Genomic DNA, 16,181 nt, shown 5'->3' with positions numbered 1-16,181 from the left:
TTTCTGTTTTGATTATTATTCGGTGGGATGATTTTCTTTTCTGGTCCAGTTTAATTGGTGTTTTATAAGGTTCTTGTATATTTATAGACATCTCTTTCTTTGGGTTGGGAAAGTTTTCTTTTATGATTATGTTGAAAATATTTTCAGGTCCTTGGAGCTTTGATTCTTCATCTAATTTTTCTTAAATTGGATGTTTTTTTTATGGTACCCTATATTTCCTGGAAGTTTTGTGTCAGTAATTTTTTAGATTTAACATTTTCTTTGACTGATGTATCAGTTTCTTCTACTGTATCTTCTACACTTGGAATTCTCTGATCCATCTCCTGTATTCTGTTGGTGATGCCTGCATCTGTTGATCGTGTTATCATTCATCAGTTTGTGTTTTCTTTACTGCTTCTGCTTCTACATTCAGGTACTGCATAGCTTTATTAGTTTCCTTCATGTATTTAACTATATTATCTGTATTTCTTTAAGAGATTTGTTTGTTTCCATTTTAAAGGTCTCTTCCTGTGTTGGGCCCCATTTCGGCCCTGGTTTGGGCCTTCTGGACAAACCCAAGCCTGGCTAGAGTTTCTGTAGTCCTGTGGGAGTGCCTAAGCCTGTCTCGAGTTTTGAGACATATCTCAGTCACTTCTGTACCGAGGTGACTCAGCAAGAGCTGTCTGCCCCTGCCTCTGTCCTACCTTTGCTAATGTAGAGCTTTGCCATTGGCCCTGTCAGTCATGCACACCCTTTGTCACCCTTCCCAACCTCCTACATCATCTCATTCCAACAAACTTCTCCTCCCTATGCTCCGAGTTTATGTAAGTGAGAGGCTGATATATTAAAATTGAGTTTCTGCTTCTACAAGACTCCTGGCTGGTGTGTTTCTTTTGGGCCATCGACATTTGTCATCCCCCTCAACCCCAGAGAGAGACCTGAAGGAACCTGCCCTCAAGGAGGCGACATACCTGTTTGAATATATTTTCCTGTATTTCTTTAAGGGATTTATTCATTTCCTCTTTAAAGGCCTCTATGATCTTTATAAGATTGGATTTAAGGTAATTTTCTTGGACTTCTGTTGTGTTAGGATATCCAGGACTTGCTGTAGTAGGGTAACTGTGCTCTGAAAATGTCCTAGTGCTCTGGCTTTGGTTAATTTTGTTCTTTTGAGGACTTTTAGCCATCTTGATGGGTTTGGTCCCTAGATGTTCTTGTTGCAGTAGGTCTTACGATGAGGGTTGACATGATTATTGTGGTCTGGTAGGCCTCTGATGTATACTTCTGGATCTGTAGGTCTGTATGCTTCAGGAACCTCAGATTTTATAAAGATGGGCAGAGAGGTGGCAGGAGAATGCAAGTCTCCTTTGGATAGCAGGCTGCTCAGGGCAGCTTGTCATGTCCAGGTGACTCATCTTTCTTACTCAATGAACTTATATGTTATTTCATTGAATCAGTGTTTATTTTGAAAAAATTTATTTTCATTTCATTTATGAATTCTTTATATTGATGCTTTTTTCCCATATTATAGCTTGAATGCTAATTGCTATTGGAGAAACAGTAATTTTGATTCATAGGTATGTGATATATACATATATATATGTATATTTACATATATATATTATATAATTTCAATTCTTATGCCCTTTATAATTCTATGCCTGAATTGGGAAATTATTAAACAGCTATTTGACATTTGTTTTCATTGAGTATTTCTAATTAGTTTTAAATCTCTGATAGAATAAAGTAACTTCAACTACCTTTAGTTTCTGCCTCCATTATTCATTGTTATCCTAGATATTGTAACAAATCGAAATTTAGAACTGTTTTGAAATTATAAGATGAAATGAGGCATTTGATATAGGCTTTTTAAGCAGTTCTCTTACAAGATAAATCCCTTTCTCTGTTTAGACCTCTCAGAACATTTAAAATATTTTAGTATGCATTTTGTATAAATTATTTTATTTTGCTCCATTAAAATGATCACATCATTAATCCTTTAGTTTTTAAATTGAAAAAACACTTGTTTACCACATTGAGTTAATTTTTAAAACTTTCAATAAGGCATGCTGTCATTACTCCTAAGGGGAATTTACTGTGAATTCATTTTTCATACTACTATGGCTATTTACCATAAAATTAAGGACACTCCACATTTTTCCTTCAGCATTTTTTGTCTGCAGACAGAGGCCAAATCTAAAACTCATGCACATTTACAGAATCACTCAGATAAAAACCAAACACTTAATATAGAAACCAATAAAACTTTACATAGAGGAATAAGAATGTAACTTAGTTCAAATGGTTCTCTGACAAAAACAAAGATACAGAGGATACAGCAAGGCAAATACGACATGTTTTCTCTCACTTGAGGAAGTTAACCTTAAAACTTTAGGCAAATCTGTTGAATTTGGACTGCATATAGAAGAAAATGCAATGTGGTAGTATAACAGTTAAATGGGAAATGATGAAACTGGAGGTGTCAAATGGTGTTGAGAATGGAAGGGCCGAGTAAATAAAGGGAAATGGAGAGGAACACGCTACTGGAAGGCTTTCTAATAGCTGAAGGCAGGTTTTCTACTATAATCTGTGGGCGTGCCCATTGATGCAATCATAATTTGATACAGTTATTAGATGCAGTAGAAATTTCCAGAAGTGTTTTCCAGTTGGAGTGAGTTGTTCTCTCAGACCATATTCTTGTGGGACTACATATTGTAGATCTTAAAAAAGAAAGAAAAAGAAAAACAAAACAAAACAAAACACCAAAATCCTTTCTGTGTTGAGAAAATAGAGAAACATAGCTGTGGACTGAAATTTCTCAAACCCTGAAACAAAACAAATAATTTAACCTTTATAGTTTTTAAATCACGTGTTTTATCATAGTGAATTAAGTGGCTACTACAAAATATTACTAGCAAGAAATGAGGTTTTTTTCCTGTGGTCTTAACTGTCCAAGTGACCCAGGAGCATTTGGAGTAGCCATGAGAGAAGCATGAGAAAACAATTGAAGAAACAGGCCATTCAAAGCTCACACAGCTATTGGAGATGCAAGCTGGCAATTCATTAGGGGTCCCAGAAAGCTGGCTTATCGAAACTGTACAGATAGTAAAGTCAGTGCTCCTGATGTTTGAGCTGTAAGTGAGCACTCTGTTAGAGATTTCACAGGGGAAAAACTCATGTTTTGTGTTGTCAAATAACTTCTATAAATGTTGTTTCTAGACTTAAGGCTTTGTAGGAAATAAAGTTCAAAAGTGACAGAGTATTTAATTTTGTAGGAGATAGTATGCAGGCTTTCGTATCAGTTTTGCTGCCAGTTTTGCATTACAGATAATTTCACAGTGACAATCAGAAACAAATATAATAACAACTAAACAAAAAAAAACAATCAACAACAAAACATAGAACAAAAGATATGAAAGCTTTCAGTTTATATGGAAATGAAGCATATACAAAATTAAGTTCAGGGAAACATTGTAGAGCTGAAGACAAAAATATCCTACTCCCCCCAAAAGCAAAGTTTTATATTTGAACAAGAAAGATGCCTTTGGGACATTTTCAGAATTGTCTCACATATATGAAGACACTAAGGCAGCTGAAAGTACTAGTACTGTGGTGTCTGTACTGCTCATACATAGTCTACTGAAAAAGGATTTCTTTTGCACAGTCACTTTGGTATATACAATGACAAACCCAGGCAATCCATTGTGTCTCAGGCAATACTTTGAACTTGGCATTTTGAGAAATGCTAAAACTGTTGAAATTATAGCTTACTTGGAGATGATCTAAATGTATTTCACATTAAAAATGAACATGAATGTTTTAGGATCAGAGAATAATGCTAAAAATTGAATTTAGAAATGTTCCTTCAATGATCATGAATTAAAGGCTTGGTTGTTAGTTAAAAAGATTTTGATAGCTCATTGGGTCACAAAGAATATATCTTCCACAATAGAGTAGTAACATATAAGTAGTTCGTAGCTGAGTTGAATATTAGGAGTACTGTCAAAGGATATCTGTCACTTGCAGTGTACCTTAAGTGGCTATCTTGTCCATTCTACTTTCTGTTCTCATGAGTAATTTACAGCATTGCCAATACGAATTTTACCTTGTCTTTTGAGCATTTAAGTCAGATACAACATTATGTAAATAATTAATCTTTTGTATGATAATTTCTTTGGGTTTATACTTTGTTTACGAAATCTAAGAATTTAACTTATTGAATCCGCAATTTCATATGCATAAATATATTTGACTTTATAATTATTTTGATTGGTTTTACCAGTATCTTAACTTCTTAAATTGATAACCTTAGCATATTAAAGAAACTGGGATGGATTCCAAGAATGTCTCACCTTCTAAGTTGAGGAAATATGGAAGAGAGGACTGAGTGAGGGCAATGACTAGAATGTAAATAAAATAATTTAAATTTAAAAACCAACAAAAAAAGATATTTAAAAAAAGAAACTGGAATATGTTGAACATACTTCTCCAGTTTTGAATTTTTAAATCTTTGCTTTACCTCAAAGCATTTTAGGTAGTGTTTTTTAAAACCTATTTGAGATCCATGTCACTGATGGGCAAACCCATTTACTTTAAATTCTTTCTAATTGGTGACCTAAAATAAGCAACAGATTGGAACTAATATATATGTTAATTTTTCATGTGCTGAGTTGTTAGACCATGAGATTATATGCATACAGGCAAGCTTTTAATTTTCACTGAAAGTTTGACTTCAACTGAACTCACAGAGAAAGGATGCTAATATTGCTGAAAGGATGTAAAAATTCATAGAGAAGTTTGGGACCCCCCATCTAAATTAAGGTTAGCAAGAACACAGGCCTAGATTCTAGGAACTAGCTGGCCACCCAAAGAAGAAACTAGCCAGAAGGCAGGTCAGCTAGGTCATTCTGGGAACTGGCTCACCACAAAGGATAGCAGAACTAAAGATACAGGTTGGCTGAGTTACTCCAGGAAATGGCTGCTTACCGTGGTCAGGTTAAGGTCACATTCCTGAATAGAATGTGTACAGGATGTTACTCACTCCATATCCTGGTTTGTGACTAGCTGGATAATAGGTTGAAACTTTCCAACTATTTTTGTGCTACTGTTCCTTTTTTTTTTTTTTTTTGGCTTCTTCTTTCACCCCCCTGGTTTGCAGTTTTCTCCTTTTAATACCCCTTGCTTCTGAGCCTCAGGGTCAACACTCCTCTTGGGAGTCTCCACCTCAGTTGGCTGATATCCCAAAATCCGGAAATAAAGCCTTTTTGTGGTTTGCAGCAAGTTTGGTCTCTCTCGTGATCCTGGATAGTCGTAATCTCCGGTGGCTTGAGTGGGGGTCTTCCCAATCCGGGGGCCTTATGTTGCTAGTGATGTAGGTGAATTTGTAGATGGAGTTCATTAGGATACAAGTTTAATTTGGTTGGTTCTAACTCAATCATTAGGAATAAAATATCAGAATCTTTGACTTCCCTCTGCTATATTTTGTTTGATACTCAAGTTCTAGTGATATAAATTTAAATATAATTTCTTTTAACTCAAATACAGTAGTAGGTGCAGCAATTGTTAAGTTCCCTTCGCCATCTTTTTTTTTTTCTGGAATTTATTTGTAAGTTCTGTGTTTCTGTTTCTAGCAGAATTTATGTTTTTAAGCTATTATACTTTGTGATCAATTTGAAGAGAGCAACTCTGCATAGCAATGCTCTGCTTAATTATAAAAAGATAGTTAACAATATTTATCCTTAGAATTTTATGTCAATTTTATTAATATCGAAAGTACATGCATGGTATATATTTGCTAATAAGTGAATATTAACCCAAAAAAACTACGGAATACTGAGGATCCAATCCACATAACTCAAGAAGGGTAACAAGCCTAAGGGCCCAAATGAGGATGCCTCAATCCCACTTGGGAAGGAGAAGAGAGCAATCATGGAGGAGGGGGAATTTAGAGGAAGGGAGGGACTAGGTGGGAGAGGAAACAGGGAAAGGAAAAGGAGAACATGATCAGGTATTGGGGGGAAGAGGACTGAAGCCCTGAGGGTTAGCAGAAAGAATAGAAACATGCAACCTCTGGCAGTAGGAGGGGGGACCCTCTAGAATGTACCAGAGACCTGGGAGGTGACAGACTCTCAGAACTCAAAGTCAAGGACCTTAGATGAAATGTCCCTACAGTGGGGAGAGGGAATTTGTAGAGTCTACCTCCAGTAGAAAGACAGGGCATTAAATGGAGGGGTGGGGTTGCAATCCCACAGTCAAAAACTCTGACCCAGAATTGTTTCTGTCTTAAAGAACTGCAGGGGAAAAAAATGGAGAACAGCCTGAAGAAAAGGAATTCCAGTGACAGGTCTAAAGTGGGATCCAGCTCAAGAGGAGGCTCTAAGGCCTGACACTATTACTGATGCTATGGTGTGCTCACAGCCAGGAGCCTAGCAAGAGAGAGGCCCAACAAGCAGCTGAAACAGTCAGATGTAGATACTTACATTCAACCAATGGACAGAAGCCAGAGACCCCTGTGGTTGAATTAAGGAAAGACTGGAAGAAGCTGAGAAGGAGGGCAACCCCATAGGAAGTCTCAACTGACCTGGATGCTTGAGATCTCTCAGACACTGAGCCATCAATCAGGCAGCATGCATCAGCTGATATGTGGCCCCTGACACATACGTAGCAGAGGACTGCCTGGTCTGACCTCAGTGAGAGAAGATACACCTAACCCTCTAGAGAATTGAGGCCCCAGGGAATGGGGAAGTCTGATAGGTTGGGGGTAGGGGGTGTAGACATCTTTGTGGAGACAGGGGCCAGGAAGGTATGTAATGTGAAACAGAGTGCAGAGGAGGATGTAGATAATTACTGAGCTGTAAAAGAAAAGATTAACGAATAATCACAATATTAAAGTGAAGTGAGCACAATATTTTTCTATAATCAGTCATTATTAAAGACTATTGTAGATGTCCTACTGATACATTGTCACACTTACCTTGTTGCCTATAACTCTCTCTTTAATTAGAGGGGCATGTACTAAATTGCATATTCTGCTGACATGACATTTTTTTCTGCATAACACCAATTTGAATCCATCAAGGCAGAAATGACATTGTTGGGAAGAGTAATTCAGCTAAATCATGGTGTCTAACAAGTTGAGAAAGCAGAATCCAAGGATACAGAAGATATATATCAATAAGATAAAGAAAATATACAATGAACCTATACCCAATGTCATGCTAAATAGAAAATAACTCAAAGGACTTCTACTAAAATCAGGAGAGTTTTCAACATTCATTAGAACAATACCTCTGATTCTAATCTATGTTACAAATCAGTGATGTGATGTTAACATTCATTATTCATTTGATGAATCAAGAGTCACCTTCAAGATAAATATATGACGAGTCCCTGGAAATTTGTTTTAGATTGAATTTAGGTGGGAAGACACACTTAAACTCCCAGAATGAATTTTTAAAAGCAATAAAATCCATATCATCATAGCTTTGGCAAAACAAACAAAAATAAATAACAGCAGTTTCCAATATTATTAAAATACCTTTTTAATGCTCACGCAAAGTGGGCTAGAAGTATGGGATACTATACAAGGGAACTCTCTTCAGTGCTAGGCCACAGTGGTATAGACTAGGGCTTGACAGGCTTGTTTGTTCATCACAGTAATATGTTGCTGTTCTAGTGAAAGAGGAACACTGAAGAATCTCACAACTAGCTTTAGTGGGTCAGCCTGGTCCTGCTTGTATTCTAATGCTAATATTGGTTCCTCAAAACCTGGTTGTCCCAGAAACAAAAGAGGCCACATTTAGATTCATGTGACCTATGTGACTTTGCCACCAAGTTATTTCTAATTGGTGGATAAAGATGCTGACAGCCAATAGCTGGGCAGAAGAGACATAGGTTGTTTTAAGGTTCCTGGGCCTGGGGTATCAGAGGAGAACAAAAAGGATGAAGAAGCTGAGGAGGAAGGGAAAATGATCAAGAGTTAGGAGTCAAGAAAATGTGGCACTCAGGGCTGGATAATAGGAATTAAGAGAAGCCCAGATAAACCTAGTCTCAGAGTTATCAATAGATTATATATTTTAATAGCATAGAGGGTAGCTTTATGCCCAGATCTGGTGCTTATTAAGGCTTGTTGTAAATATAAAGTTTGTGGGTATCTTTTATCCAGGAACAAAATGATCAAGTTGTGGTAGAAACACCAGATGGAGATTTAAAATATACAACAGGTCTATTTTTATCCCTAACAAATAGGTGATTTCTTCATCTGTTAGTGGGCGTACAGGTTGAGTGCATATCTTAGTTGCTTTGCACAGTGCCAGCATAGACATGGATAATCTAATAAAAAATAGAAAAATGAGATAAACAGAGTATATGTCCACCAAGATCTACATGACAAACAAGCTAATATCTTCACCTATCAGTATATTAGTGTTTGAGATGAGGTAAGCACATATTTCAGTGGTAAACTTTCCTGCACAATATAAGAAAGGAAAGAGTTTCAGTCTAAAGATAGACCTGTTCATTAAGAAATAATTAATTAGGTAACTAAATAAATTCGAATTTCACATTATTGCACCCAGAATGTCAATTACAATACATATATATTTGGAAGCATTTGACATATATTTGTCAAATGCTTCCCCCAAAAAACATTTATGTACATTAGGTAGAGATTTGAACATCTAAAGTATGGATATTTGTCAACTGCATTGTAGATAAACTAAAAGCATATCTAGACTTTATCTTGACATCAAAAGTATTTATGAAGTATAATAAAATTTAACTATCTATATTCATTCTAGTAGTTCACATGCTAAGGGAACTATCTTCCGGCTTGTGAGTGGAAAAAACAAAAGATGCCACGTACTTAATACATGGCTGTAGTTTCCTGTAAATACAGGGTATAAATTGAATGTAAATCTGCCTGTGAGACTATCATTTTTTAAAGATTTATTTATTATATTTATATGAGTACACTATAGCTGTTTTTGACACACCAGAAGAGGGCATCAGGTCCTATTACAGATGGCTGTGAGTCACCATGTTGTTGCTGGGAATTGAACTCAGAACCTCTGAAAGAGCAGTCAGTTCTCGTAACTGCTGAGCCATCTCTCCAGCCTGGAGACTATCATTCTTAGACAATCAGTTTGTTATGAGGAAAAATCTTCTAGCTAAATTATCTATAAGTGTAAGGCCATTGGAATTTATTATTAATAATGATGTAGATTCTAATATTCTCTTGCCTAATGCTGAAATAAATGGAAATAAAAATCTGATTGTATTTAAAGGACTACAAAAGGAGGAAACTTTGGGACTCATATTCCAACCATGAGTAACAGACTGTTACCTGACATTAATTCACACAGAGAAAACAAATACATTTGACTCCTTAAGTTGGTGTGCACAAGCGTACTCATACACCTGAACATACACAGTCACATAATTTGGCATTTATTTTGTATTATATAAAATCTGCAATGTTGTAACAAATTTAAAATTAGAATAGCTTCATGGAACTAAGATAGTAAACATTATATGAAGCCTGAACCACTGGACTGAGCACAGGGGTCCTTAATGGAGTCCTTAATTGAGGAGTTAGAGAAAGGACTGAAGGAGCTGAAGGAGTTTGCAAACCCATAGGAAGAACAATAATATCAACAAACCAGACCTCCCAGAGCTCCTAAGGACAAAACTACCAACCAAGGAGTACACATGAAGGGATCCATGGCTTCAGGTGCATATGAAGCAGAGAATGGCCTTGTTGGACATCAATGAGAGGAGAGGCTCTTGATCCTGTGAAGACTCATTCACCAGTGTAGGAGAATTAGTGGGCGGGGAGGTGGAAGTGGGTGGGTAGGTGAGAGAAGCAGGGGAGAGTGGAATGGATAGGGACTTTGGGGGTAGCACTGGGAAAGGGGATAATATTTGAAATGTAAATAAAGAAAATATCCAATAAAAATAAGAATAAAAAAGAGATAATATAAATATATAAAAAAGAAATTATACATTGACATGGAAAAATATCTTAGCATTATAATGTCCAAAGATCTATATTTTATACTGGAATAAACCCTTAGCCAGATATGATGGGGTGCAAATATGCAGTAGAACTTATGTACAGGTATTGTCCCTTTCACCTTAAAGTCACCTCTTATTCCTTAATAACTGGAGACAAATAATGTATTAAAGTTATTTTAATAGCACAGAGATTTGTAGGTCATTCTTACTTTTCCTGTACTAACCAACTCGTATGTAGAGAGTATCTGAGGCCACTTGTACCAAGCCTCTACCTTGCTCACATTTAAATCTTACTAATGAGAAATTGAAAGAATAGAAGAGGAATCAAAACAGCAAAACACCCAGCTAGTCCTTGCCAATTAAAAGAGCATTGCAAAATAGTAATTTAGACTTAAATATTCTTTAGATCTTTTTAATGCAACAATACCTGGTAACTACTAAAGTTGATCTCTGTCACATCCTTACATATCTGAAAAGCTTCCTGATTTTAATTCCTACCCAAGTTTAGCAATGAAATGGGATATGTAGATGACAATTAGTACATATTTTCAGTTTTATTACCTTAATAATGTAAGGCAAGATTCTTCTATAAAATATTATTCATTCAATGTGACTCTAAAAGTATAAGCATCTATATATCATCTATTTCCAATGATCCAACATTTAGATAACCCAATGTAAGTTGACCAAATTCAGCTTTACTAGCTAATATGACAGTGGCAACTGGTAAGCATGATAAATATTAAGGCATTTGGAAACTCCAGTATATGTTCTTTTTTAAAAATTTTATTGGATATTTTATTTATTTACAATACAGATGCCATCCTCTTTCCCCATCCCCTCCTCCACCGGAACCCACTATCCTATCCCTCCTCCTCCTTTATGCTTTTATACCATTTTGATTACATGCATGTATTAAAGTCAGTTCTAGGTTGAGGGTCTAGCAATACAATAGATGCAAATAGTCAAGGAACAAGCAACATATTGAACACAAATAGTCAAAGAAAAAGCAAGGCATTAAACTGAATTATGTGAACAGTCCTGTGATCACTGTTTCTAAGGGCTTATCAGCATCACAAAAGTATCTGAGTCTACTTCACTGTCCTAGCCCAATGTCATTTTCATGTCTGAAGCCTACTTCCTTTTCTAGCCTAAAATTTAGATTCCTGTATAAAATTACATCTTCGTTCTAGCCTAATATTTAGGTTCCTGCCTGAGATTACTTCTTTGTTCTAGCCTAAGTTTAAGATTCCTACCTAAAATTACTTCTTTGTTCCAGCCTAATGTCAAATTCCTGCCTGAAGCCTACTTCCTTGTCTTTGGCCAAAGTCATGTTCCTGACAAGCAGCCCATTTCCTTGTCCTTGGCTCATGTCAGATTCTTGCCAAACAGCCCCCAAAACTCTCCATCTCTCCCCCTTTTCTATTTCATTAACAAGACTGAGCCTGTCTTAGGTCATTCTAACAAGGAACCCTTACTTGCCAATCATGGAATATGCATTATCAAAAGCAATGTGCTTCTGTCTTAGGTTGGTAAGTCTCTGTGCAAAATCTTACCCATCCTTAGCTTGCGAGGCTGTTAATATAATAACTCTGTCGGGGTGGGGGGGGTCCATTTTTAGTTTCAAGCCATGTACTTTGGCTGCCAACATGTTGACATTGTTAAAGGCAAGGTTTAACATGATTTGCAGGAATAAACATAATCCCAGGACAAAAAGGCTAGCTAGCATGATCAAGCTCTATATGCCATCCTTGAAGCTTGACCAAAATAGAAATACTGATCTCAGGACATGGATAATTTTATCAGCAGTATTTGCTGCATCAATGCTCAGCAGAGCAACATTCTTTAAATTTATAAGTTCACCGTTCAAATTTAAAACATAAAGAGAGATGATAGAATTATGCCAAATACACTGCAAGAATCATTAAACTTCTTCCTAATTATAATAACTACCACTGTAAATTGTATAACTAACATGAACCCAATGGTATTTGGCATGATACTCCTTACTCTTAAATTCTGAACCTCCTTCCAGTAATTTGAATAGGATAAACAACATCAATACGTTCTCCCAAATGCCTATCTAAATCCTCTGGTATATTTAACACATTAGTAACATTTTTTGCTAATTGATTAACAAAAGTAGCTCTTAACTTCTTGTGTCACAGAAATTGCAGAAGCAGTGGTACTAGCAATTAATGTAATTAGAGCTGTTATACCAGCAGTAATCGAGCCCATTACCCTCTTGCTTCTGTTTAAAGCCTGTCTCATTTTTTCCAGTACTTGCAAGCTATTTTTTAGAATACCAGGTTCTGTAACACTCAGGGAACTAAAACAAAAGCTGATTGTTAGACCTCCGTAACTGACATGCCAGATTTCAAAACACAGACACAATTAGAAGGTGTACAATAAATGCAACTTACATTAAATATTGTAGAAAAAACAAAAGTATTTTTAACTTGACAAGTAAAAAAGCCTTAACAAATATGCTAACACCTGTTTGAAATACAGATCCTGCCCAAACTTTATCTCTTGCTTACATAACATCATAGAGAACAGCAGCTAATTTCCATATATGCCTCTGAAAATGTCCAGAACCAGACTTCCAAGTGAAGACTGTTATTTGCAATTTTGGATTGATTTCTAAACCAGTCCATGATTGAGTTCAAATAACTGGTCACATTTAATAACAATATAAGAGGCATTTTAACATCTGAAATAAAGATAAAGTACCCAATAATACAAAAAAAGAAAATAAAAAGAAACAAGCAAAAAACAGATAATGGAACTGGCTATGGCAGTCTAACATTTGAGACATTTAACAGCAATTTAACATTATCCATATTCCGGGGATTCCTTAAAATTGTCAAGGACAAGAGACTATGGAATGAGCCCATGGAACTTTAAAACAATATCGTCATAGAATAAAAAAGAGGGAAGATATATCCCTGTGACCCACAAATTTATTTAAATCATATTCTTTTTTTTATGTTAAAATGTTTTTTTAAAAATTTGGATGTCAAGGAACTTTCTGCTGAGTGTCTATGGCACTCTGCAACTAGGCATACTTATGCATAGGTGAAAGGGTAGGATCCACTTACTGGCATAAGGCATGATCCCAATCAGATATTAAATACGGGAAAGAGGACATGTTTGTATTTTTCTGCAGGATGCTGAAGGGGCATGGTGTCCGCCAGAGTGATGGGTAAGACATTTTGATGACAGGTAAAGAATGATGCTCACCTGTGAGCTTGATGAGAGCCCTGACAATGGTGACTGGGAAGCTGTATTGGACATAAGTTCCCGACCTACCATTGCGTACCTATACCCCTGATGGGAAAAGCTGCCTTGCCTCAAGTTCTTAGACCATGTGGAACAGAGAATCAAAAAGAGAAGTTATAATGCCCAGTATATGTTCTAATTGACAGTCAATTCTTGAAAATTGAAATAAATATTGGATATTAGACAGCAGTTCAGGAAAGGTACTCTCTTCTATGAAAGGCTCTGCCAGTATCTAAGACAAATGTAGATATAGCCAACCAAAAGATAGATCCAGGGGACCCCTATGAAAGAGGTAGGGGAAGGACTGAAGAACCTGAAGGGTATTGCAACACCATAGAAAGAACAACAGTAGCAACTATCCAGAACCCCTCCCCCAGAGTTTCCAGAGACTAAATCACTAACCAAAGAGTATACATGGAGGAATCCATGGCTCCAGCTACATATGTAGCTGAGGATTGCCTTATCTGGCATCAATGGGAGGTGAAGTCCTTGGTCCTGTGGAGGCTTGATTACTCAGCATAGAGAAATACTAGAGTGGTGAGGTGCCAGTGGATGGGTAGGTGGGTGGAGAAGCACCATCCTCTTAGGAGACAAGGAGAATGGGGGATGAGATGGGAGGTTTGCAAAGGGGAGACCGAAAAGGAAGACAATATTTGAAAGATAAATAAATATAATAACCAAACAAAATCCCTCAGTAACAAATACTTGTTATTTCTTCTAAATTAACTGAAACAAAATGTAAGTGAGAAAATAACCATAATCAGTTGGTTAATAAGTCTAAGCTTGTGTGGCTGTAACATTGCCTTTAGTGGCTTTTCAGCTAGAGCAAGGATAAGAGATCAGGCCAACAGCCATTGCTTTCAATCTGGAAGGGAAAATACTTTGAAGGAGACCACACAGGTAAGACAAATGACATATCTTTGGCAACAGTCAGTGCTAGCAACAGAATTATTTAACACACCATGGGTCTAACTTTCAGTGTTTAGGATAAATCCCAGCATAAAACTCAGAGCAACAGTCTTACATTTACCATCAAGAAATTTTCATGCTCTTAACCAGATGCTAAAAATGCAGGAAGGATCTTTATTGTAAAGTTTCCACATAAATAATTTATATTGTCTTCAGAACTTTTTTTTTTTTTTGGTTTTTTGGATGAGGATTTTTTTCCACCTAAACATGTGTGTTTATACAAGAGTTCAAGATCCAGAACTACACAAGAAATTCTACTACTTCCCCTTCATCTTGTTTTAAATTTGAAGCAAGGAGAGTAATGAATTGCTTCATATGTTATTTCAGTGAGTTGTTGAGGCTTCATGAAAACTGATAATAGAGTGCATGAACTCAACTCAGGTGCTCTGAAACGGTGAAATATGAGTCTATTTTCTACCATTTCATAAAATACTCTGCTCTAACTTCTGTTTGTAATTAGTTACTTTGGAACGAGCTGGCTAAATGTGCTACAGTTTCTTTGAATTATCAGCATATATTTAAGATAAACTGCATCATCTGAAGAAATTGTGTCCTCAAAGGAATTATTTGTCTTATGCTAACAGTCTTGTATTTGATTTGTAGGGTTTGGGTTTCGGTTTCAGGCATGGACTGAAATTAGTGTGGTACAGACCTTTGAGCATATGTGATCATAACACTAGATTCTCAAACCTGGTTCCTAAAGGGAGATATATTCCAGAATCACATAGTTAGAAACAACATCCATATAAATTTCACAGCAGCAGAATTAATGCAAAGAAGTGAAGAGCTCGGGGCAGCTCAAGAAACTTACACATTTGATAGTAAAAAGCTGTTGTATACTTGTTTTGTAATTTTTAATTATTAATATGGAAAGATATTACATATAAATCTGACTGAGACTACTATAAAATTAAATGTAAGTATTCCTTGTATTTATATATTTTCTAATATATTCAAAAGAACATCACATATTAAATGACTACTTGGAGTTACTAATCCAAATTTCAATCAATTTACTACTAATAGAATTACTACCTTAGAAAAGTAAATTTTAAAAAATTAATTCACAAAAATATTACTTAGAGTCCATAACTTAACATAGGCTGTATGTATAATGTCCATTGTAAATAAAATTTAATATGGATACCAACATTACAACTCAGTACATGTTCCACATGTCTGCGAGATTCTGGGACCTCCAGAAAGTGCCTAAGTCTACTGATAGAATGTAACTAACAATACAGTATGTTTTCTGTTCATCTATCCAGGTTCATGTAAAGTTTGATCTATTTATTTTAAACAGTAAGAAAAATTTATATTAATGTGGTCATGAGTCATAAGGATCAAACATACAAAACATAAACAAAAAAAGAATAAACACATGTAGGAAAGTAAATCAATATAGATCCAAGAAAAATCCACAAAATTATCAGAGTTATAGGAATAAATACACATATTTGATAACAATTCAGTACTAGTGATCTTAATTCTCTAATAAATAGACACAAACTAATACATTTGATCATATAGTAGACAGATCATTTTCCTGAATTCAAGAAACATGGTTCATCATCAAAGATAGATACCACCTAAGACTACAAGATTTGGCAATGTTATTCCAAGCTAAGGGACCTAAGAAATGACAAGGCATAGCTATTCTCATATTTGATAAAATAGACTTCAAATCAAATCTAGTCAGAGTGATAAAGAGGGAAAATTCATATTGACTAAATAAAAAGTCCATCCATCAAAAGGATATTATAAGCCTGACATATGTATAACAAGTAGAGGTGTTTTATTTTTATAAAATAAACAGTTATATCTGAAAAGGTAGATTAATCCCAATACAATGTTTGTAGATAATTTTAACATCCCTCTTTTGCTAATAGACAACCCATTGAAAAAGCATAACTGATAACTGTCCAGTCACTGGGTAA

This window comes from Grammomys surdaster, unplaced genomic scaffold, assembly GCF_004785775.1.
Source record: "Grammomys surdaster isolate TR1022 unplaced genomic scaffold, NIH_TR_1.0 126028, whole genome shotgun sequence".
Taxonomy (NCBI): Eukaryota; Metazoa; Chordata; class Mammalia; order Rodentia; family Muridae; genus Grammomys; species Grammomys surdaster.
The sequence above is the reverse complement of the archived record's forward strand: the minus strand, read 5'-3'. Positions refer to the sequence as shown.